The sequence below is a fragment of the Mirounga angustirostris genome, unplaced genomic scaffold, assembly GCF_029215605.1.
Source record: "Mirounga angustirostris isolate CCGP_5_RB_7025 unplaced genomic scaffold, mMirAng1.0.hap1 SCAF_1, whole genome shotgun sequence".
Lineage (NCBI taxonomy): Eukaryota > Metazoa > Chordata > Mammalia > Carnivora > Phocidae > Mirounga > Mirounga angustirostris.
This window is the reverse complement of record NW_026991709.1, coordinates 6,450,072-6,475,046: the sequence shown is the minus strand read 5'-3', so window position 1 is coordinate 6,475,046 and position 24,975 is coordinate 6,450,072. Positions and strand designations below refer to the sequence as shown.

Sequence of the window (24,975 nt, the reverse complement as noted above, 5' to 3'; positions counted from 1 at the left end):
AAAAAAAAAAAAGAAAACATTAGCACAGATGGAAAACTTCGTAAGACAGAAGACTGTTCTCTCAGGGATGACTGAAGACCCCTTTCTGGGGTCACTTTGCCTACAACTGTGTGGTCCCCGCAACTAACCTTCAATCCTTGACTCCCTTCCCTCCAGGAAAACTTGGTTTCCTTGATATTTTCAAATACAGCGTGTTTTAGGAAATGTGAGGCTCAGTAAGGCCAACAGACCAGGAGACAATTGCCATTGAAATGATAATTTGTTACTCACAGTTCCCAAAGGAGGGGGTGCACCATGCTTTGCCACGGGGGCGGGGGGGGGGGGGTAACAGGGAAGCGCCAGGTGGGTCAGGAGACAGAGGGAGGGGGGAAATGGGGGCAGGAGCTTTTACTATGGTTCCTACAGGAAGACATGGCCTTGCAGGGTAAGCAGGCATAGGACAGGCTAGTTGGAATAATTTCAGCAGATGCTGGGGCATAGGGACTGTCCCTCATTGTTTGGTACCTGGCCCCAGATGATGAGGGCAGGGGGTAGTGGCCCAGAGTATGAGAGAAGGTGGTCAGGGGCGTGGGCTCTGGATTGGTGGGTTTGCATTTGAAAAGCATGCACGTTGTCTACTGTCTCTAAGAATTGACTGGTCCTGCAAGCGCAGTCTCTCCAGGGTTAGCAAGGCCCCGGCTGTCGGAGCATCAGAATACAGAAAATAAGCCATAGCTAATGTATCGGGAGGGTACATAGCACTAAATCCTAGATCTCAGGGCTCTAGATAATCCTGAAATGCCTTGTCTGGGGAACCCAGAAGTACTTGGGAATACTGCCAGAACGGGTATGGAGGCCGTTGGTGGGGAGGCCGCATAGGGTGGCCATACACTGAGGAGCTGGTCTGCAAGGCAATGACAGCTGCCAGGTAGACAAGCCAAGTCTGTACGAATCTTAAGTCCATGAAGATGCTGAACAGACTTGTGTCAGAGAGTGCTTGTAGTGTTATAGGGACTTCAGTGCTATTTGTTTTAGGTACATTGTAAAATGATTGAGCTACATTATGAGCTCCTCACTAAAATTTTGGCCGACACCCAGGCATCACGCCTCTGCATATCTTCAGACCCGGTCAAGTTCTTATGTTGGAGGCTGTGAATGTGGGCAGCTCTTCATGATTCTGGACCATATATATTGTTATTGGATGAAATGTTTGATGTGGGTGCCAAGCGAGAGTTGGTTTCTAACAATGCATAAATTATATTTCAAATGCTTAACTTACACACACACACACACGCGCACACGCACACATGTGCACGCACACCCACGCAGAGTGTAGGATCTGCCGTTCAAGAGTCCTGGAATGGAATGGCACAGCTGCCTCACTCTTGGAATCAGGGAAATCACCCTGGTTCTTAGTTTAAAACATTCCGTGGAAATGTCTCCACAAAAGATGGACAAATCAGGGCAGCACTGTTTCCTGAAGCCTCATTGCTCCCTGACTCCCAGGCCCAGTTCTGGAGCCAATGGTGGTAGATGACCTCTTATATTTCCTGTGGCGAGAAGTCCAGCCAGTTCCCTCCATGAGGAAGTTGGCTTAGTGGCCCTGAGTAATTCCGAGGAACAGCCCAGCCTCTGAGACCCCCTTCTTGGCTATGCTCTGGAGAACAGACATAGGAACAGAACGACCATTCCACAGAGACAAGGAGAAAGGGAACAGGGGAAGATGGAGAGTTTCGGAAGCACCTGAAGCTGGAGCCTCCTTTCGTCTCTTACGTAGTATTCCTGTTTCAGGGGGAGGTAGTTGGCTGGGTTCTTCCCTTCAGTCAAACTATAAGCAAAAAAGTGAACTTATGTGGTCTGAAGGGAAGATCAAATGGGTAAATTCTGGAACTAACAGAGATGGGGCAGGAGTCATGAATATATACATGTTAGAGTCGGGGTTTGAACCCTTATCTAAAAGCCACCACTCACCTTCTCTCCCTCCGTTTATATACAGCAGGATGTTGTAGATGCTGGAAATACTCCCACCACCTGACCTCCCTCTGATTCTTCTTCCCCTTCTCCTTCTCTTCCTCCTGCCTGGCCTCGTCCTCCTCCTCACCAGCTCCATCTCTGTCTCTCCTTTCTCCTCCTGCTCCTCCCCCCCTTCTTCCTGTCCTCCTCCTTCTTTCTTCAACCCGCCTCCTCCTTCACCTTCTTGCTTCTCATGGTTATTATAGCTCCCACCTACTGACCGTTTACTGCGTTCCAAGCATTGTGTCAAACACTTCACCTACAGTGTCTCATTAAGTCACGCAGTTGGTGTTACCATCCCCACTTCGCCTCAAGGAGTTTGACACTCAAAAACAATGTGTAGCTCACCAAAGTTCTCCTGGCTCCCAAGGGCTGGGATTTGACCCCAGATTTGCCCGACTTCAAAGCTGGGGCTCTTAACTACTGTGGGCATGGCTGCTTCTATGGCTCCATATAGCCGCTTACCTTTAACTCTTAATTGTGCAGAAAAACAAAACAAAAAAACACATGGCTTTCCCTCTTGGCATGATTCAGTTGTCCTCAGGCCTTGTTGTAAATTTTGCAAAATTTCAGGGTAAATAGTAACAACCCCTCCCTCATATCGTGCTATATTTATGTAGATTGGGTTGACCTTACCTTCCTAATGACAGTCGAGATTCTGGCCCACATGGAGCTGGTCATTTCCTTCTGCATGTACTGCGCTCACCATGGTTGGTGCGTGGGGGCCCGCCTCTGGCCGTCTCTCCAGAGATCCCTCCCGCAGCTCCTTCAGGGTTGCTGGCTATCCCTCCAGGACCTTTGCTTTCCTCTAGGATCCAATATGCACCATCTGTGATTCACTGTAAGCAATTCTGACCTCTGGAAAAGAATTCATGCCTGCAAAACATAAATGATGGTTTTTAGTTGGTCACGATTATTTTTACTTTATTGTGTCAGTAATACATGTTTGAAGAGGAGTGTTTTTTTTGCCTTATTGAAGTGACTCATCATGGGATTCCCACCAAGACATGAAATAGACATAGTGTAAAGCCATTTACATAAAAGCACAAATTCCTATTGCTGAGACCACACCGTGCTTACAGTACTCTCAAATACTGACACCCGGATGGATTGTTCTCCTAGCTCAGAGGGTCACGGTGGTTCTCCATTCAAGAATAAAACCAGTAGAAACTGCATGAATAGACACTAAGGAACCAGCCTGTTTTCAAGAAGTAGCTGTAATCGGGAAAGCATTCTCTTTTCCTGACAACCCTATTTGTCGATTTGAAACTCCAAACAGCTTAGTAATTACAGATGACTTTCTAAAATCCTCTTTGCATATTTCTTTCCTCTTCCAAAATAGTTTTTTATATTTGACGTCAGTGACGAATAATCTAGGCTAATTGACTAGCATGTGGCCCAGCTTTAAGTTTTATTTATTTTTTTCCCCCTGAGGTTTTTGTGGTGAGGTGTGGAAACCACAGCGGAGGGCCTGGTAACCATGGTGACGGCATTGCCTCAGTGAAGTGGTTCTCAGAGCTCAGGCCGGGAGGCTAATTCCTATAACAAAGCCTTTTTTGTGTTCAAGAGGGCCCAGGAGAGCCCGGGGTTGTGACAGTGGCAGACAAACCTTCAGCCCGAGGACCTGTGAAGGAAAGAGGTGAGTTTTATCTTCGCTCGCATCGTTAATCATTTTATGAAAAAACGAATAAAAAATGCTGTTAAACCTGATGAATGTCCTCCTGTGATTTGACTCCTCTCCTAAAAGGTGTCATGACTTCCTTGCACGTGTTCCCACACCAGCGCGTTGGATGCTCGTCCACGTAGTCTGGACACGTCCTTTCGATCTTTCTCGTTTTGTGCCCCAAAAACACAGTGACCAAAGCCGTCTCGAATGTCTAAAAGGGACTGTAAATGCCATCCTTTCTAAAATGACTTTAAGATGGTTCCTACTGTTGGAATATTATCCTTCCTTTGCTGCTGGCTTAGTTGGTTTTGCCATTAGTTCTCCATCAGAAATGAAGGGGGCTAGGGGCGCCTGGGTGGCTCATTTGGTTAAGTGTCTGCCTTCGGCTCAGGTCATGATCCAGGGTCCTGGGATCCAGCCTTAAGTCGAGTCCAGCTCCCTGCTCAGTGGGGAGCCTGCTTCTCCCTCTGCCCCTCCCCCCTGCTGGTACTCTCTTGCTCTCTCTCCCAAATAAATAAATAAAATCTTAAAAAAAAGTGAAGGGGCTTAAAAGTAGCACCTTTTCCATGATGCATTATTTCTACGGTTGCCTGCTTTTGTCACATTATTTAGAGTTTATTGTCAACTAGCAGATCCACGTAATGAATTCAAGAGAAAATAGATCTGAAGATAACAAAATGCTTGAGATGGGAAGTTGTTGAACCTGAAAAGAGGCTCACTTTTGAATTCTAGAAAAAGAGGAGTGCTTAGTTTGAAAATTTTAGGATGGTGAAATGTGCCTGAATTCCAGCCCTTTTGATCCATGACAATAGCTACGCTGAAGGTTACAGTGGTAAAATCTTAGGTTTTGTGGCTTGATTTTGCATTTCTTATTTTCCAGGTGTGAAATTTTCGGTGAATTATTAAACCCCTTTTTGGGTGATAAAACGGGCATACAAATAATACTAACCCTCTGAATGTTGTGAATATTAAAAATGACTTAGTCTACATAGTGTGTTGAGCGCGGGGACAGTAAGGGTTCTGCACCAGGGTTTTAGACGTCCGTACATGCTTCATGGCTCCCTGATGGCTGTTAATCAGACCATGTGCATATTTCTTCAAAAACAATGACTGCAGTACAGAATGTGGTGGTGGGAAGGTCCAGTAAGGGTTAACCTAATTCTTGGCTTGTATTTGAAGTTATTTAAGATGTCGGCTTCAACTTCTGGATTTTCCAGCTTACCATAGGGTTTGCCATGGGATTGGCGAAAACTTTCTGCTCTGTATACAGCATCCTACCGTGGCGAAGGGAAGAAGGTTCTTTTTCCAACAAAGAAGAATTGGAATTAAGTGTCTGGAGATGAGTTCCCCTTCAGCAACTGGGGAAAAGGGAACGCGTAAAGGAATTCCAAAGGCAGGGAATTATAAACCGGTGTCCAGGTTCATTTCCACCCCTGGAGCCTTGAACTAGGGTTACAGATCTTTGACAGCAGAGTATCCTGTGGATCTTCAACTCAAGAATCAAAGCAGTTGAAGGTCTGACTGCATCTTCCAGTGGATGGCTTGGGTTTTGGTTCCTAAAATCACAAGGGCAGGATCTGCTGGTGTCTGTGTGTGAAGTCATGAGTCTAGGACTCTGCCGGGGTGGGGAGAAGGGGCAGGCCTCCTGGCTCTTCTTCTTTATGGCTGTGTGACCTTGAGTGGCCTTGGTGCCATCAGGAGAGCTGTGAAGAACGCCGGTACCTGACACACAGGGGCAATGTGTGTATTACATGAACATATACCGGAAGTGCTTAGCACAGCTCACGGTGCCTCCAAAACCCTCAGCTCAGGGTAGACATAAGTGCTTCCTAATGGGGTTGGGGGGCCCCTGACTGCTCAAGGGCAAGTGCTCCCCCACACCTTGCTGTGCCCCGAAATAGGTGAGCTCCCTATGGGGTGGTGCAAGGTGGGCCAGGGAGTCGTGGGGTTCTGGGCTGTGGGTGCAAGGATATTGCCTCCCCGACCCCCCTGAGCCACAAAATTGGTGGGGTCTCCCCGGGCAACAAACTCAGAAAAGGAACCACCTCTGTTAAGGGTTGTTAGGCTCCTAGTGATAGGACCCTTGACACCTCCACAAAGCTGGCCAGGGCTGGAGACATGCTCGCAGCCCCCTCTCTGTCTCTGCCTCTCTCTCTTTCCTTCTTGCTCTCTCTGTCTCTCTGTCTGTCAGCAATGCAGCAGTAGAAGTTATAGGGCAGAGGCAAATCCCAACGCACTCCAGGAGACCCAATTAACTGGGCACATGTGTAATGACCACCCAAAGAAGGTCAAGAACTTTCTTGAAAGGCTAAAAGCCTCAAAGTATGGGCATAAAAGATGTCAGGATATCAGTAAACAGGGACTCACAGGAATAGCTGTAAGTTTGCACCAAGTACCCCCGACCTACAGGGTGAGGCCTCCCCAACCCCAATCACCTTTAACAGCAGCATCGTATTTCAAAATCATAAATATAATTCATCCTCACGGTAAAAAGAAAAAAACCAAACAGAAGGGAAAGTAAAAATTCCCTTTTACTTGCTGATCCTTTTCCCAGTCTTCAGAAGTAACTATTTAATAAAGGCTAATTAGTAATGTATTAATAATTAATAAAAATTATTAATGTAGTTTTTGTATATTCTTCTAGAATTCAAATATATATTTCCTGTAAGTGAAAAAGTAAGTTGTGGAATGGTAAGAAGGCTATAGTATAGTGTAAAGGGTAGGAAATATAGTATAGTATGGGATAATACATTTTGTTCTTTTTTCTCTTTCTACGTAAAATATCCGGGCAATGTTTCCATAACAGCACATGTAGATTTTTATTGTTTTGAAAAGCCAAAGTCAATGTTACTATACTGACTTACCCAGGCTTATATTCTAGACTTTGAGGGTAGTTTCTGCTTACTTCCTATTACAAATAATGCTACCTTGAGCATTTCTTTTTTTTTCTTTTTTTAATTTATTTATTTTTTATTTTTTTAAATTTTTTTAATTCTTATGTTAATCCCCATACATTACATCATTAGTTTTAGATGAAGTGTTCCATGATTCATTGTTTGTGCATAACACCCAGTGCTCCATGCAGAATGTGCCCTCCTCAATACCCACCACCAGGCTAACCCATCCTCCTACCCCCCTCCCCTCTAGAACCCTCAATTTGTTTTTCAGAGTCCATCGTCTCTCATGGTTCATCTCCCCCTCCGATTCCCCCCCTTCATTCTTCCCCTCCTGCTACCTTCTTCTTCTTCCTCTTTTTTTTTTTTTCTTAACATATATTGCATTATTTGTTTCAGAGGTACAGATCTGAGATTCAACAGTCTTGCACAATTCACAGCGCTTACCAGAGCACATACCCTCCCCAGTGTCTATCACCCAGTCACCCCATCCCTCCCACCCCACCCCCCACTCCAGCAACCCTCAGTTTGTTTCCTACCTTGAGCATTTCTATATAGCCACTACTCTCTCTATATGCAAATATCCATAGGCTACATTCTTAAGCAGTATTTTAAGAATTTAGACTGTGTTAGTTTGTACATTTTAAATAAATGTTGCCAAATTCCTTCCCAGTTATTGTACTTACGAGCCAGCCCACTGTGTATAAGAATGTTTCTGTTTCTCATACTTAAACTTTAAATTTTTGCCAACATTGAAAGTAACTTATTTTTATTATTTTTGTCTTAGTTTCTGTGACTATGAGCCAGTTTGAGACAATTTTCCTATGCTTTCATGTGAACTACTTATTCCAATCCTGTGTTTCTCTCCCAGTTGGTGGCTCCTTACTGATTACTAAGAGCTCTTTGTATAGTGAAGAAATAAGCTCTGTCTACATATGTCATACTTATCGAGGATAGATTGTCATTTGTCTTCTGACTTTGGTTATGATGTTGTGTTTTTCTCTCATGCAGAAATTGGAAAGGGCTATGGAGTTAAATTATTAGCCTCTTTTGTGACTTCTGAGATCAGCAATCTTTAACCAGCAAGAGGGTCCCTGAGGTTGACTTGGTGTTTTAGTGATGGGTGTAGAATGTCTTGTGAGTGGAGAAGCAGTTGGGTCTCCGTAGAACAATGGGGGCTTCTCTTACTTTATGGCCCTGGGAAAATTTCAGGAAGACTAACCAAAATACCGCCACCCTACTACTTCCAAGAGAGCTTCTGGGTCTGTGGTTCTCAGCTCCCTGTAGGAGCAAACCTAAGGAAATGACACGATGCACAGCCTCATTTATTGAATATTGTGTGATGTGGGCCTTTGGTCCCAATTAATAGGGCAAGCTGTGCTTGATCCAGCTTTTGAGCTTTCCGCTGAGACAGCTGCTTGGGTGAAAATCCCAAAGGATATGTACAGAGGGAGTAGCATCCCCAAATGCCTTCCTTTCCCCCTGTAATCTCTGGGGTAAACCCAAGGGATGCCAATTAAGACAAGTCAGGAGACGTCGGGCCTATTAGTGATTTGACCACACTCCCTCTGGCCAGACCTGGAGTGATGGGTTAATAAACCGTAATCTCCAAAGGGTTCCTGATTTTTTATTATTTTGTATAATTCTTTCAGATTAATTTTTTGCCTCAGGTTATGAGGTGTTTCCATGATGGTTCGAATAAGATTTGCATTAGTTTCCTAGGTAACAAATTACCACAAACATGGTGACTTAAAACAGCAAAAATTGATTCTCTCACAGTTCTGGAGGCCAGAAGTCCAAAACCAAGGTGTCAGCAGGGCTGTGCGCCCTCCAAACGCTCTAGGGAGGATCCTTCCTTATTTTGTCCAGCCTCTGGTGGCTCCAGGCATTTGTTGGCTTGTGTCTGCATCTGTCCAGTCTTTGTCTCCATTTTCATGTGGCGGTCCCTTCTATGCCTCTGTGTGTCCTTTCCTCTCTTAGAAGGACACTATCAGATCTAGGATGATCTCATCTTGTAAGCTTCAACGTAATTGTATCTGTAATGACTCTATTTCTGAATAAACTAACTTTGTGAGGTTCCGGGTGGACATAAATTGTGGGGAGACACTGAGGTTGCAGGTGGACCTGAATTTTGGGGAGACTCTGAAGTTTCAGGTGGACATGACTTTTGGGGAGACACTACTTAGTCCACTACATCAATAATCTCAAAACTTTAAGGTAAATATGGACTCCTTTTAAGGGGTTAATATCCTAAGTATATAAAGAACTCATACAACTCTACACCAAAAAACCAAACAATCCTATTAAAAAATGGGCAGAGGATCTGAATAGACTTTTTTCCAAAGAGGACTTCCGATGCCCAATAGGCACATGGAAAGATACTCAACATTACTCATCATCAGGGAAATGGAAATCAAAACCACAATGAGATACTGCCTCATACCTGTCAGAATGGCTAAAATCAAGAAGAAAAGAAACAAGTGTTGGTTTCTCCACTGAGGATGTGGAGAAAAAGGAACCCTCGTGCACTGTTGGTAGGGATGTAAACAGATGTAGTGACTGTGGAAAACAGTATGGGGGCTCCTCAAAAAACTAAAAATAGAAATACCATTTGATCCAATAATTCCATTATTGTGTATTTACCCAGTGCAAATGACAACACTAAAAGATATATGCACCCCTACGTTTATTGCAGCATTACTTACAACAGTGAAGACATGGAAACAAACTAAGTGTCTGTCAGTAGATGAATGGATAAGGAAAATGTGGTGTATATACACAATGGAATATTATGCAGCCATAGAAAGGATAAGATTGTACCATTTGAGGCAACATGGATGGACCTAGAGGGTTTTATGCTAAGTCAAATAAGTCAGACAAATACCATATGATTCCACTCATAAATGGAATCTAAAAAAATGAATAAACAAACAAAAGTGGAATTAGAACTCTAAATATGGAGAACAAACTGATGGTTGCCAAAGGGGAGAGAGGTAGAGGGTTGGGCAAAATGGGTGAAGGGGAGAGGGAGATACAGGACTCCAGATATTGAATGAGTAAATCATGGGAATAAAAATCAGAGCATAAGGAATGTAATTGATGATTTTGTAGTAGTGATGTAATGGGACAGATGATAGCTATACTTTTGGTGAATAAGGCATAATGTATAAACTTGTCAAATCACTAACTTGTACACCTGAAACTAACACTGTGTCAACTATGCTAAAAAATAAAATAAACGTGGACTCCTTTTCAATACTCTGATAAGCTGAGAACTGCAAGTAGCAGGTGCAGGGTTGACATTGTTGAGGCTGAAATTTAAGGTAGTACTACAAGCTCCTTGAGCCATTTTGAGAAGAAACTTATCACCAAGTTTCTCCCCCAAATGGTAATGCAAAATCAATAAAGATCTTGATCAGAGATTCTTGATAACTTCTCATAGGTAAACACAACCTTTTATCCACTGGGTAACCTTGGCAAGAGCCATATTCATCTATAAAATGAGGATGACGATGTATTCTATTTATTCAGGGTGTGTGAGTTAGATAAGAAAATGCATTTGGAGTTTTTGGTGCAGTACTCGAAATATAGTAAATGTTTAATAAAGAAAAGCTTTGAAACTCTTTAAGAACTGAGAAAAACCTCCCACACAGCATATACAATGAAAATGTTCGGGGGATATAGGTTCTTTCTTTCTTCCTCCCTCCCTTCCTCCCTCCCTTCCTTCCTTCCTTCCTTTCTTTCTTTCTTTCTTTCTTTCTTTCTTTCTTTCTTTCTTTCTTTCTTTCTTTCTTTCTTTCTTTCTTTCTTTCTTTCTTTCTTTCTTTCTTTCTTTCTTTCTTTCTTTCTTTCTTTCTTTCTTTCTTCCTTCCTTCCTTCCTTCCTTCCTTCCTTCCTTTCCTTCTTTCTTTTTAAAGATTTATTTATTTATTTGAGATAGAGAGAGAGAGAGAGGACGAGCGGGAGGGCAGAGGGAGAGGGAGAGAGAATCCCAAGCAGACTCACCCCATGCAGGGCTTGATCTCATGACCCTGAGATCATGACCTGAGCCAAAACCAAGAGTCAGAAACTTAACAGACTATGCCACCCAGGTGCCCCAGACAGATATAGATGTTTCTTAAAAATAAGCCATAAAAGAAGCCCGTAGAGAGGCCCAAGCATAGATTTATAAATTGTTAGATTTTATCATAATGATGGGCCAGCAGAATCAGTCAGGGTCCCAGTAGGAAGTATATTACACACTCAAACTCGGGAAACCCAAGAAGGGCTTAATAAAAGCACTCGGTGCAGGTACAAAGGTATGTAGGCAGGGTATAGGGACACCATCAGGGTGAGTGTAGTAGTAAGGGCAGGCAGGAGGTGTAATAGTTGTTATCCTAGGATCAAGGGGATGAGAAGGAGGAAGTGGCTCCAGGGATCCAGAGAATTATTAATTCTGCTTTAATGGGAGCAGTGACCCAAGCCGCCCTGCAGGAGGCAGTCAAGGGAACAAATGCCAAGAATGTGCTGCTCTTCTTTCCAATCTGCTGTGGCTTCCCTTTGCTGAATAAGTCTAGAAGCCAGAGAGCAAGGGGGCTTGTTGATCACCAGGGCTATGTGTGTCATCAACACAGCGCCTATGAAAACAAGCTTCCCAGGACAGAAAAACAGGGTGGAGAAAGCTGGGGAGTGGGTCGTGAAGAGGCACATTGCACTATGCCTTCTCACTCTCTTTATCATCTGGGTTCTTGGTCAGATTGTGGCACATTCTCTTGTAGAACAATGTTCAAGAACATTCTCTTGAGTAATGGACAACCGTGGCTCAGCGTCATCATCCTGAGTCCTCCTAATAAGAAACAACTTGTGGGCTTACTGTCATGTGAGTGATCAAAACTGCCTATTGCCAGGATGTGCCTTTTAGGTCTTCCCAGAGTACAGCAATCCAGGGTCTAAAGGGTTAGTTTTTGCCTGTGGGATGGCATCTGTTCTCATTGGTTTGGTTGACACCTTAACAGTGACAGTTCGTTGTAGCTTCCTGCATCCCCTCTCCTTCTCCACCCTGTTTGCTTAGAGTGTGGGTTGATTTGGAACTAGATTCAGTATCATGATTGTTTTCTGCCTTAGTGCCCATATTCCCACCCATCTGTTTATTCTAAGGGTTTCCAGAAGATGTGGTGTCTTAGCAGAGAATCTCTCCAAAGTCTAACACATTCTAGGCAGGGTAGCTGGTGAGCAATTCAAGTTCAGCTTCCTGAGTTTGGGAAGCTTGGGGTGTCACCATTGAGCATGCCTTGCCCCAAATGCCCCAGGCCACGTCTAGGGCTGGTGTGAGCTCTTCCTGGGTCCATCCTCTTGCAGGTAGACTGCACCCGCAGTGTGTCCACCTTGGACCCCAGGGGGCCAGATGGCTGTTTGGATCTGGAGGTGGTAAGAGATGGAGCTGTGAATAGAAGAGGGGTGCACCTGCTCCCCTGAGCTAGTCCACAGTGTGAGGGGCAGCCTACCTGGATGGCATTGTGTTCCTCCTTCCCCTTTACACTCTCTGCCAAAACCCTGCTCTTTATTGTTCTGAAACGTTACTGACCTGGCATTCGGAGGTCAAGTTCAAGCTCTCAGTCTGGCCCCAACCTGTGTCCTCTGATTCGTCTCCCACTATGGACCAACACAAACTTTCTACCTGAGCCTGGATTTTCAAGTAACACCCACCCATCATGAGTGCACACACCCACCCACCCACATACCCACATCCATACACACTTACCTGTGCCACACTTACTGGTCACTTGGAAAGTCTTCTCTGCCTTTCTCCATATTTAAAATGGACCTGCCTTCCAGGCTCTCCCCAGGTCCCCCTCATGCTCTCCCACATTTCTCAGCCAGTCCAACTGAGGATGATCATTCATTGATTCACAGCTAGTTATCAAGCTCTGAGTGTGTCACTGGGCTCTGGGCATAATTCCAGGAGGTCCAGGATCCAATCTCTCTGGAAGATGGAAGCTAGAGCAGCCAGCTTTTGAATTTGTGCCAGGTTAATAGATGTAAAGTGATTTTCAGAGGTATTATTTTGCATTTCTCTGACTGACTAATGATTTTGAGCAATTCTTCTGATGCAGCTCACCTTTCCCAGGCTCCTTCTTAAAAATTGCTTTTCTGAAAAATTGCCCATTTTTCTGTTAGGGTTGCTGAGACTTTCTTGTTGGTTTGCAGACATTTCTTGTTCTACATTTTTGATACCTTGGTTTTATCGTTGCAAAGTCTTGTCTCATCCTGTCATCTACTATCTTCAACTGTGGTGATCTTTTTTAAAGTCCTTCATCTAAATGTAATGAAACTTACTAGTTTTTCTGTGCATTTGAAGTTCTGTTTAAGAAGTCCTACCCTATCGAGATGAACCATGAGAGACGATGGACTCTGAAAAACAAACTGAGGGTTCCAGAGGGGAGGGGGGTGGGAGGATGGGTTAGCCTGGTGGTGGGTATTGAGGAGGGCACGTTCTGCATGGAGCACTGGGTGTTATGCAGAAACAATGAATCATGGAACACTACATCTAAAACTAATGATGTAATGTATGGTGATTAACATAACAATAAAAAAAAGAAGATCACCCCTTGAGACGAACCATGAGAGACTATGGACTCTGAGAAACAAACTGAGGGTTCTGGAGGGGAGGGGGGTGGGAGGATGGGTTAGCCCGGTGATGGGTATTAGGGAGGGCATGTTCTGCATGGAGCACTGGGTGTTATACGCAAACAATGAATCATGGAACTCTACATCAAAAACTAATGATGTAGGGCGCCTGGGTGGCTCAGTTGGTTGAGCGACTGCCTTCGGCTCAGGTCATGATCCTGGAGTCCCTGGATCGAGTCCCGCATCGGGCTCCCTGCTCGGCAGGGAGCCTGCTTCTGCCTCTGACCCTCCCCCCTCTCATGTGCTCTCTCTCTCTCTCTCTCTCATTCTCTCTGTCTCAAATAAATAAATAAATAAATCTTAAAAAAAAAAAAAAAAAAAAACTAATGATGTAATGTATGGTGATTAACATAACAATTAAAAAAAAAGAAGATCACCCCTTGAGACGAACCATGAGAGACCATGGACTCTGAGAAACAAACTGAGGGTTCTAGAGGGGAGGGGGTGGGGGCATGGGTTAGCCTGGTGATGGGTATTAAAGAGGACACGTTCTGCATGGAGCACTGGGTGTTATACGCAAACAATGAATAATGGAACACTTCACTCCATCAAAAACTAATGATGTAATGTATGGTGATTACCATAACATAATAATAATAATAAAAAAAGAAGTCCTACCCTATCTGTAAATGGTAAAGATATTCTCTTATATCTCTTTTTACCAACGTCATAGTTTTACCTTTCTTGTGTAGCATGAGATCCACTTGGGGCTCACTATTATTTATGTATTAGATAGAGATTCAATTTCATTTTGCTTGATATACTTACAATTGCCCCAGTAGATCCGCTAAGCAATGTGCTCCCTCCTGCTGGTTTTTGCTACCGTCTCCACTATATATTACACTCCCATATGGACATAGATTTTGCTCTGCCTTCTCTCTTCTGTCCCCTTGACATATTTTCGGCTCTTGTGCTAGTAGTGCACTGTTTTTTATTTCTGTAGCTTTGAGGGGTGTCTAAATGTCTACTTGGACAAGCCCACTACTTCCCTTGGCTTTTTAAAGGCTGACTTAGCATTTAGAGACCTTTATTAATCTTAATATATAAAGCTTAAAATGAGCTTATTGAATTCCTCAAAACATCGACCTGGAGTTTTCATTGCGATTGCCCTGCACTTACAGGTCAATGTAGGGAGAACGTCATCTCTATTTTAGTGTTTTCCCACTTAAGAGACATCTTTCATGGCCCCTTGACTCTTTCATGCCCATTGAAAAGGGTCAAGAGTAAACCTAGATGTTTGAAATAGGGTATTCCTGTCCCTGAAAAAGGAGCATCCCTCTCCCGGTCTCTGTAATCCCTCCCAAGAGACAGTCTTGGATGCTGCCTTCTCCATGAATCCTGGCATCCATCTGCCCGGAGGAGAGGGAACCAGGATCGTCTACGTCTGTCCACCATCAACACCTTTCACTCCACCCGCAGCACGATGGACTCATCTCCGTTTGGAATCCCAGGTCATTCCTGCCCTCCTCACGCCAGGCACCCGGAGCTGTCTGAACATCCCCTGCCTTTCCTATTCCTCCTCAATTGTTTAAGTCATTCCACTGCACCTTCTGGAACGCCCTGGAGCAGAGGTGTCCCTTCTGCTCCTCATTGCCCCTTCCAGTCTTCCCTAAACTCCTCAGCTCTGAATCTCGTGTCATCAGACTGTGTCCCTCTCTCCCTCCTGCCGCAATCCTCTGCTGATGGCTCATGGGTCACTTCCCCTCATTCTTAGGGATTTCAGCTCCTGGGTCACTGTCATTGTCCCCATTCCCACTCCAGCCTTGATTCTTTGTGATTTGAATTCATGGAGCTGATTCGTCTAACAGGGAGGATCTTGAATCCCTCTCGTCCCACAACGACGTCTTGTACCCCATCCAGACTCCTTACTTTCGTGTCTCATAATGCCGTACACCTGTTGTTCTGAAGAAAAGATTCACGGCGGCCATACTCTCTGTTTTGAAGGGGAGAAACACTTTATCGATATTATAAAAATCTAATCAAAACAGAAGAAAAGGGAAATCTGTGTGTAGGTGAGGGCCGTAGTAAGCAGTAAAGGAGAATAAGACAGAGTTTCATCAAATCGGGTACTTACAACATCCAGCCTCACTAGCTGGGGAAACCCCGTGGAGACAGCCAGGCTGGAGTCCCGATGGAGAGGCCTAGGCGGAGCGTCCTCCCCTCAGCTGAGACTTCCAACTGACCATCCCCATTGGGCCATATTTATAGAGCAAATGACGGGGTCTGAAGTTAAACAATTATTCACCTACACGCAGTTTGTGCAAACTGCATTCCTATGTTATCATGTCTTTACATCTTCAAGGAGACTGGGCTGGGTGTGCTCGCCTCCCCGCCTGGATTCCATTCCGGGGGCCCAGTCCAGCCTGGAGCAGGAGGGCCTGCAAGGCAAATTTCATAGCTCTTGGCGTCCAGACCAAAAGGGCCAGTTCTGACCTGGAGGTCAGCTAATGTCCACTAAGCAGGCTCCTAAGGTCACCTCTGCAGCACGAATCTCACACACAACATTCCTTAACCTGCCTGCGTACCGTGCAGGTCAGGGTGGTCGGTTACGCAGGACAGATCCCAGAGGCCTCCATCCATACAATACACCTGTGTAGTCCAATATGGTAGCTACTAGTCACATGTAGCTATTTACATTTAAATCAGTTAGACTTAAGAATAAGTAAAGTCTCGTTCCTCAGTTGCGCCAGCCATGTTTCAAGTGGCTGTGGCCAGTGCCTGCCATCTTGGCTAGTGCAGATACAGACATTTCTATCATCGCGAGTTCCACTGGAACTTTCTAGCACTGCCCAGGACTGTGTCATTACCAATAACTGCAACTCCTCCAAATCTCATTGTGCTCCCCAATCTCTGCTTCCCAATCCCTGCCCTCCTTAACGTAGAAATGCATTTCGTTCCAAGAGGAGCACCTCTTGGCATTTTAGCTTACCTCTGTCTTGTCAAGGACTTTGCCAATCCTTGGACTCTTCAGGAACCTACGCACAGCTCAGTGATCCTAACCCCTTTCCGCTGTCCTTCCTCCTGCCTCCCTGAGCCTCTCTTCTCCCCTCACTGGTGACCTTTCCGGGTCAAACATTAGAGTCATTGGTTTGCACATTCTCAGCTCCCTCCTGCTTTACCATGACGCTCGCTTGACGAAACGACGCCGGCTAATCCGGTTCACCACCAGCTCTTGGCCGGCGCCCGGTCAGCAGAATGGAGCTGGAGGAAAACACACAACCACACTTACAGTCTTACTTCAGTTCCTGACCTTGTCATACACCTGAAACTAATATGATATTTCATGTCAGCTATACTTTGATAAACAAAATCTACAATGTGCATAGCACTGTGTTTTTCTGGTCCATTTGCTCCATTCCCCCAGACGTCGATTCCAGGAGTGTGCCCCTTCTCAGGCTCCCACCACCCTTCCTCCATCCTCACTCTCATCCCACGGCCTTGCCTCCTCCTTCCTGCGAGTGTTGGATAGAACATCGTTATACTCCTACCACACCTGCCCTCGCCCGTGCGTGTCCGTGTGCCACACCACAGAGGAGCTGTCTAGGTTTCCAGTGTAGACAGATTCTCCTGCTTGTGCCTAGGACCCATCCCTGCCCCCTACTCCAGGGCACTGCTGCCTCAGTTTCCCCTCCCTCTCTGATACCATCATTTCTTACCTCCTTACTGGCGGATAAGCACACAAACATGCTTTTCTTTCTCCCATTAAAACATCGATCGGCCCCATTTTCTCCCCAAGTTTGTGCCCATTTCTCTGCTCCCTCAGACGCTGTGTCCAACATGCTTGAGATGTGTGTGTATGTCTCCTTCCCCATTGTGTGCTTACATGAGTAAAGAACCGCAGTCCCTTTGGGGAAGGACTTGGGGAATCATTACATAATACTCCTGTGGTGGTGCCGCAGGGTCCTTCCTCACCCGTCGTCTGCTTCTCCTCTGTCAGGGGTTCTGGGTCTGAGAAGTGACGCAGGTGCCTGGGCAGGGATTGACTTGTTGTTGGAGTGGCTGCCCTCACTCTCCTGCTCATCCATCCTTGACTTCCTGTAGTTTATAGACTGGACGGTGCTCTTGTTGGCTGCCCGTCTCTCTTGACCTTGGGAATGTCGGTCCTGATGATCTCTCCGTAGCTCTGTGCAGGCCAGGCCTCCATGGACGCCACTCTGCTCACTACGCTAATTGGATGGACCCTGAGGGTTAGGTGCTGCCACTGGGCCTCTATTGTTTTGGGATTTTATTACCCCATTGTGCCAAAAGCCCAGTTTGTCCACTGTCAGCTTGAGCCTTTGGGGAGAGCCACTGCTGATTTTTTTTTTTAAGAAGGTGGTTGCCCTTCCCACTGGTACACTTACTTTGATTTAATAAAGGCAATGTCCTCTGGGCCCTCCTGGGGGATGCAGTCGGCTGCTGGGGATTTTGGCTTTGTGGTAAATCTACCCGAGTGTGCCCTGTTCTTAGAGCTTCTTGAGCCCTTCCTCGCCCATCTACCCTGGGAGTTTGGGCACTTCTTCTTCCCCTATACCTTCAAGTTTCCAAAGATCAACACTGCAGTTTTTAAAGATTTTTATTTATTTATTTATTTGGAGAGAGAGAGAGAGAGGAGAGGGAGGGAGAAGGAGCAGGGGGAGAAGGAGAAGCAGGCTCCTCGCTGAGCAGGGAGCCCAACCCAGGGCTCCATCCTGGGACCCCGAGGTCATGACCTGAGCCGAAGGTAGATGCTTCCCCGACTGAGCCTCCCAGGAGCCCCTAACCTCGGAGTTTTTTAAACACTAAAAAAAATTATAATTATTTTTTGGAGCAGGTTTAATTTGATAAAACAATTGACCAGAAAGTACAGGGAATTCTCACGTGCCCCGCCCCGGCCCCCACAATGTCCCGTTTTATTAGCGTCTTGCGGTCACGTGGCACATTTGTTGCACTTGAGCAAATATTGATGTTATTATTAACTACAAGTGCAGAGTCATATTAAGATCTTATTCTGGGCAGGTCATCTGCAGTCTTCACTACGTGTGCCTGTTTCAGCGGGTCAGCCAGAGGTCTGGCCAGTGCAGACACAGAATTTGGGGCTCCCCTCTCTGACTCCTTTTTCTCGGGTGCTCCCTTCTCATTTTTCAGGGCCATGGTTTTCCTGAGCCCGGTCCTTTGGTTTTTCAGCCGGCAGATTTTTTTTGTCCAACTTTTAGCCACCTGATGAAGTGCCAAATTTAGCTTGGCCTCCAGCAGAAGACCCCCCAAACCAGCATCACATCCTCTGCTAACCCCTTCTTCCAGGCTCCAGCTGGCCTCCACAATCCACCTGCTGTCTGTGGCCTCCAGTGTCTCCCTGGTGTTTTGGGGGCACAGTGTTCATTCATTTCTCATGGATAGGGTGGATTTGCTGAGCCAATGAGTACATTCATGTTTAACTTTTTTAAAAGAAGATTTTATTTATTTATTTGAGAGAGAGAGAGTGCACACAAGCAGGAGGAGGAGCAGAAGGGAAGGCAGAGGGACAAGCAGACTCTGTGCTGAGCATGAGCCGGGGCTCGATTCCAGGACCCTGAGATTATGACCTGAGCTGAAAACCAAGAGTTGGATGCTCAACCTACTGAGGCATCCATGCGCCCCACATGCATGTTTAATTTTTAAAGGAACTGCAAAATTGATTTTTAAAGTGGCTGTATTTTTTACATTCCCAGCAATGTATGAGGATTCCAGTTTTTCAACATTTTCCCCAGTACTTGGTACTTACTATCTTTTTGAGTACAGTCATTCTGGTGGGTGGGCAGGGTTTTCTCTGTGTAGTTTTCATTTGCATTTCTTTCTTTCTTTCTCTCTTTCTTTCTTTTTAAAAAGATTTTATTTATTTATTTGACAGAGAGAGAAACACAGTGAGAGAAGGAACACAAGCAAGGGGAGAGGGAGAGGGAGAAGCAGGCTCCCTGCTCAGCAGGGAGCCCGATGTGGGGCTCGATTCCAGGACCCCAGGACCCTGGGATCAGAAGGCAGATGCTTAACCACTCAGCCACCCAGGCGCCCCTTCATTTGCATTTCTTAATAGCTCACCATGTTGGGCACCTTTCTGTGGGCTTATTCATATGCCTTCTCTGATGAAATGTCCATTCAAATCTTCTACCCTTTAAAACATTGGCTTGTGTTATTACTGAATTGTAAGAGCTTCTGTATACATTCTGGATGCAAATCCTTTACCGGATATATAATTTGCAAATATTTTCCTGCAGTTTGTGGCTTGCATTTTCATTTCTTTATGGTGTCTTTCAAAGTGCAAAAGTGTTGGTCTCAATGAAGTACATTTTCTCATTTTTTTCCCCTTCTTGATATTGCCTTTGGTTTTGTATCTAAGAACTCACTGCCCATCTTAGGGTCTGAAGATTTTCTCCTATGTTTCAACTAGAAGTTTTATAGGTTTTGCTTTTACATTTAAGCTCTGATCCAACTTGAGTTAATTTTTGTGTAGGATTTCATTACATTAGAAGAATATTACAATTGTAAAGGTATACACTTCTAACAAGATAATCTCAAAATACATGAAGTCTAGGAAACAGAAGTGGAAATTTCAGTAATTGTTAACTTCTATTTTTTAATCATAAGGTTATGAATTTTTCCCTAAATGTAGATTTATCTACATGTACGATTTTTGGTATGAGATATTTTCATTTTTGTTTATTTCTAGATAATTTGTAATTTCAGTTTTATTTTATCTTGGATCCAGAGTTATTTGGAAAAGTTTTACTATTAATTTCTTAAGTTTTTAATGATCTTTCTCTTATAGATTTTTAATTCTATATTTGGGATATAGGATATAGTCTGTAAAAATCACCCCTTCATAACTGATAAAAGTTTCCTCTGTGGCCAAGAACATGAGGGTTTAAAAATTATTTGACAAGTATAAGAGAATAACACGTTATTCTATTAACATCTATTAGTATATATGTATATTCCATGCATATCTATTAAATTGACTTTGTTGATTATATTTGTGTATGTCCTTAGTATAGCATCTGGCATATACTTAGCACGATGTGTTTATGGAAAGGTATGTTTTTAATGAGTCTTTCTATTTCTAGATGTTTTGATTTTCGTATCTGCCATGTTGTATGATGGGTAAAGGTCTATGTTTTCTTCATGGATTTTTGTCTTTTAGCATCACATCACATCTCTGTTTCCTAGTTGACGCTTTTTGCCTTAAATTCCCCTTTATCTGGTATTATCAAGGCCACTTGTATTCCCCATCCTTTTGTTTCAATTTTTCTTTGTATCATTGCTTTATTGTGTTCTCATAAATAACATATAACAGTCTATGTTAAAATCCAGTCTTTTTTTTTTAAGATTTTATTTATTTGAGAGAGAGAGAGTGAGCATGAGCAGGGGGGAGGGTCAGAGGGAGAGGGAGAAACGGACTCCCCGCTGAGCAGGGAGCCTTATGCAGGGTTCCATCCCAGGACCCGGAGATCATGACCTGAGCGAAAGGCAGAAGCTTAACCAACTGAGCCACCCAGGCACCCTAAAATCTAATATTGCTGACAACTTCAATTCCAGTCTGGCCAAGTAAGTTCCTATTGGATTCAGTTCTTCACCTGTAAACTCTGGCCCCCAAAACAAACATAAATGAGCAACAGGTAATACCTCAAGGTACAGGAGAATGAACAAAAGCAAATGGATTCAGAATGGACCCTTGAAAGACAAGAATGGCACAGGATTAGTTACCCACTGTCAGGGTTTTTGGCCTGACGGCAGGTCAACCCTGCAAAGAAGATAAGCCCCAGTAAATACCCTTGATTCTTTTGGGCCTGCAGAATCAGAGGACCGAGTTTGGAGGTACTGCAACCACTGGAAAGTGAGGGGGGATCCCGAAGGAGAGAGCTAGGGAGGGTGTGTCTGCAGTTATGGGTATGACCTTCAGACCCCCTGGCTGATCTCTGAACCATGCAGAGATGGGACAGGTCCCAGCTAAGGACGAAAGAAGTCCTCTGGGAAACAAGTAGAACCAGAGAAACAGAGTTTGCAGTTGGAATCCCAAGATATTAATGACTCACTCAAACAGACAAAACAATCAAATTTCCACCTTCTTCATAGGTGGCTGAATCTAAAGAACTCAGTCTCCAAAACGTGACTCACAATGTCCAGGGTCTGACCCTCGATTCTTTGAAGTATTTTTATTTCCTTACCTCTATATTCACACTCTTTCCTATAACACCTGAGTTTTCCTGAGGGTTTAAAGTTCTTGACTTCACCACTGTTAGTGTTCTTCCTTTACAGAAGTGGCTCTCAACCCTAGCGGCACATTAAATTCATCTGGAAGCTCCCCTCCCAGAGATTTTGGCTTAATTGATCTTGGAGGTAGTCCTGGCATCCTACAGCATTAACAGCTCCCCAGGGACTCCTGACCTGCAGCCCGGGTTGGGGCTGACTGCCAGTGTCCACCCTTCTCCCCGACCCTCTGGGGAGGAGCCGGTTGGGGCCCACCTGCCTCCCCGCCCCTCAGATCACACCCCGCCCCGCCCAGGGACAGGCAGCTCTGCTGACCGCTGACCACTGCCCGCTGCGGGGCTGAGGGCAGGATGCAGGTGGGGGAGAGTACTCCACCCTCTAGGCTGCTCCACAGCACCCCAGCCCCTACCCCGGGCCCTCCTGTGGCTGGAACACACCTCCTGGGGGCGGGGAGAGCACTGGGAGCCACTCCCACCTGGGCAGGGCCTGGGCCTTAGTTTCCCCCTTCAATTCAGCCCTTTTGCCTCCCATCTTCCGAGCATTCTTCCTTAGTTTCTGGTCCTCAGACAGCTCTGATTTTCCTTGCAAACAATTTGGTCCCTTCAAAGCCCCTGGAAACCTGGCTCTAGTAGGTGCACAGTTCGTAGGGAGTGGAGGTAACAGGATGGCCTGTCCTCTCAGCACTGTTTCTCTGCTCCCCATCCCCATCCTGGGAATGCTGCTGACCAGCCATGTGCTGGGTGGGAGAGGAGGAGAAGGGGAGATGAGGTCTAAATATTGGTGGGAAATGAACAAGTGATGATTTTGGCTAAATTTAGAATTTTTTGAGGTATGGTTTATATTCGTTGTTTATACATACATCATGAGAAAACGAAATATATACAGACCTTAAAACCAGTTGATAGACATGTTTATCTTAATTTTGGATAAAAGATCAGAAGAACTCTCCAATGGAATATGGGGAAACTCGTAGGAACTAGCCCTTGGGCGACTGGCTGGCCCATTTGCAGATGGCAGGGAGCATCTATCCAATAACTAAGAAAGCCTTGAGTTGACACTATAAGAAATTGAATTATGAACTGTTCTGAAACCCAGTGAATGGACCATAAAATGACTGATGCCCTGAGCCAACCTTTGTGTTGGGCTGTTCCACTGCTCTGTGCTTGAGATGTGTGGGTTCCCCTCACACTCAAGTAGGTTTCTACACATGCATGGTGACATGTACATTTTGTACATTGATTTAATTCACTTGGCCAGTTTATACAAATTATAACGGGATCTTTCATGCACTGGCAGAAGAAAGAGAACCATAAGCTACTGCTTCAGAAACTTTATTTTAGAAAATGGCCTTTTTCTTGGAGAAAAAAAAGCAAAAGTAATGACTTCTGTAGCCTCCTGGGAATAATGCACGAATGACATGAAGGCATGAAGCCCAAAATACGCTTGCAAGTTGCAAGCCCAGAGTAGATCATGAATATTTAAGAGGGATAGAAATGGACTTTAAAATATAGAGAAGCAAATTCTAAAACATGAGTGTAAATATTAAAACAAAGCGAAACATCGAAAATGCTTTCTCTTATAATGTAGCAGCTCCTTCCTAAAAAGGTGTGGTTATAAGCTCTCTAAGGGCACCATTGAAAAGCTCCCCTAGTGGCCAGACATAACACAGGGACACTTCTCTTGTAATGGCTACCTTAGTAATCTAGGAATTGGTATAATTTAATAATTCATGGTTTATTAAATGAAAAGTTGCAGTTATTTACAAGTCTTAGCATTTTGTCATCAGACACAAAATACTTTGGGGGTATGAAGGAAAAACTGGTTCAGAAGATTCCTGCAAAATAAATTGTTAACCCAAGTTAGAGTCAGTTTGCAATTTTAGAAGATTCTAAGGGCAGAAGAGAGCCAGGCCGGGCAGCTATTGGGTGTGGCTATGGGGTCCACACAGGGATGGGGAGACACTTGTCTCTGAGCCCCAAGGTCACAAAGTCTTCATCAAACTGAGAAATAGAATGTCAGCAGCTCCCAATCAGAGAACGACAATTATCACATGATCTCACTCATATGTGGAATTTAAGAAATAAAGAAGAGGATCATAGGAGAAGAGAGGGAAAAAAATGAAACAAGAGGAAACCAGAGAGGGAGACAAACCATAAGAGACTCTTAATCTTAGGAAACAAACTGAGGGTTGCTGGTGAGGGAATAGGGTAACTGGGTGATGGACATTGGGGAGGGTATGTGTTGTAATGAGCATTGGGTATATATAAGACTGATGAATCACAGACCTGTACCCTTGAAACAAACAATACATTATTTGTTAATTAATTGAATTTAAATTAAAAAAAAATGTCAGCAGCTCCTTTGATGCCTGATGTGCACCTCCCTGGTGGCCCTCGGAGAAACCACCACCCCGAATTTTACATTCATCAGTGTTAGTTTTTCTTTGTAGTTTACCACAAATGGATAAACCATTAAGAGATTATTTTGTTGGGAATAAAAAAATCCCCTTTGCCTCTTACTTACAACGCTGCTTCCAGAAGGAGCCTTGAGGATGGGTTGGGTCCCCCACATTCTCCCACAGTGCTCCCCTGTCTCCCCCCAAGGTCTTCCCCAGGCCCCAAGCACCATCTCCTCCCTCCTCCTATAACCTCAATGTGCCCTCCCCCTATCAGCTTATGAAGATGGATACCCCGGTGGGGTGGAGGAAACTCCCAGCCCCCAAACCCCATCTGCACTTTAGCCCCACTTAGACTCCAGCTACACTTAAGCACAATATTTAACACAGTGCCTGGCACAGAACAGGAGCTCAGTGAATAAATGGTGGCACATAGGATTAGGACCAATGCTTGGGCTCCATGCAAACTCACTTCCATATCCTGGCACATCTTCACCCATGTCTGTAGTGTGGAAGGGAACAAGGGCCCTCAGTGACAGTTAATGGTCTATGCAACAATCTGGTTGGTAGATTACATCTGTGACATTGCGAGTATGAAATATGGCAGCCAGGGTCCCTCGGTGCCTTTATAGGACTGGATGGCCCATGTGTGGAGTGCCTCTTGTCCGCCGTCAGGAAGCCTGTGCTTCCAGCCCACAGTACTCCTGACTTCATTTCCTGGAGCAGAACCGAGTGGAAGGGCTGAGCTGATGGACTCTCAGCCACTCCCACTGCCACTCTCCTCCTCCTGAGGGCACTCTTGTCTCCTGTACTCTCTTCCCTTTTCTGTTCTTCCTTCTTGTCATACTTCCCGTGTTTCTTACTTTCTGGGAAAGGCTGGTCTCTTGTCGATCCCCAGCCAGCTGGAACACGGCTCTCTGTGCGAGAGAGCATCTTTTGATGCTGAGGAGCTGCTTCTCTTCCAGAGTAAAGTGATTTTCAGGGTAGAGGCTGGAGGGGCGGGTGTTTTGTGGGTTGAGTTGTGCTGCCCAAATTCATATGCTGACTTTCTAACCCCTAGTCCCTCAGAAAGTGGCCATTTTTGGAGACAGGGTTTTTACCAAGTTAAAGGTGACATAATTAGGGTGACCCCTAATCCAATATGACTGGAGTCTTTATTA

General features: G+C 44.9%; 1 protein-coding gene across 1 annotated transcript in view; it reads left to right on the top strand.

Annotated features, from left to right (window-relative positions):
• Positions 1 to 390: 390 nt before the first annotated feature.
• B3GALT5 (beta-1,3-galactosyltransferase 5) overlaps positions 391 to 24,975 on the top strand; it is a 92,903-nt gene continuing 68,318 nt past the window's right edge. Inside the window, exon 1 of the mRNA XM_045902430.3 lies at positions 391 to 3,631. The gene's annotated coding sequence lies outside the window, so the exon portion shown is untranslated. The remainder of the gene's footprint in view (positions 3,632 to 24,975) is intronic.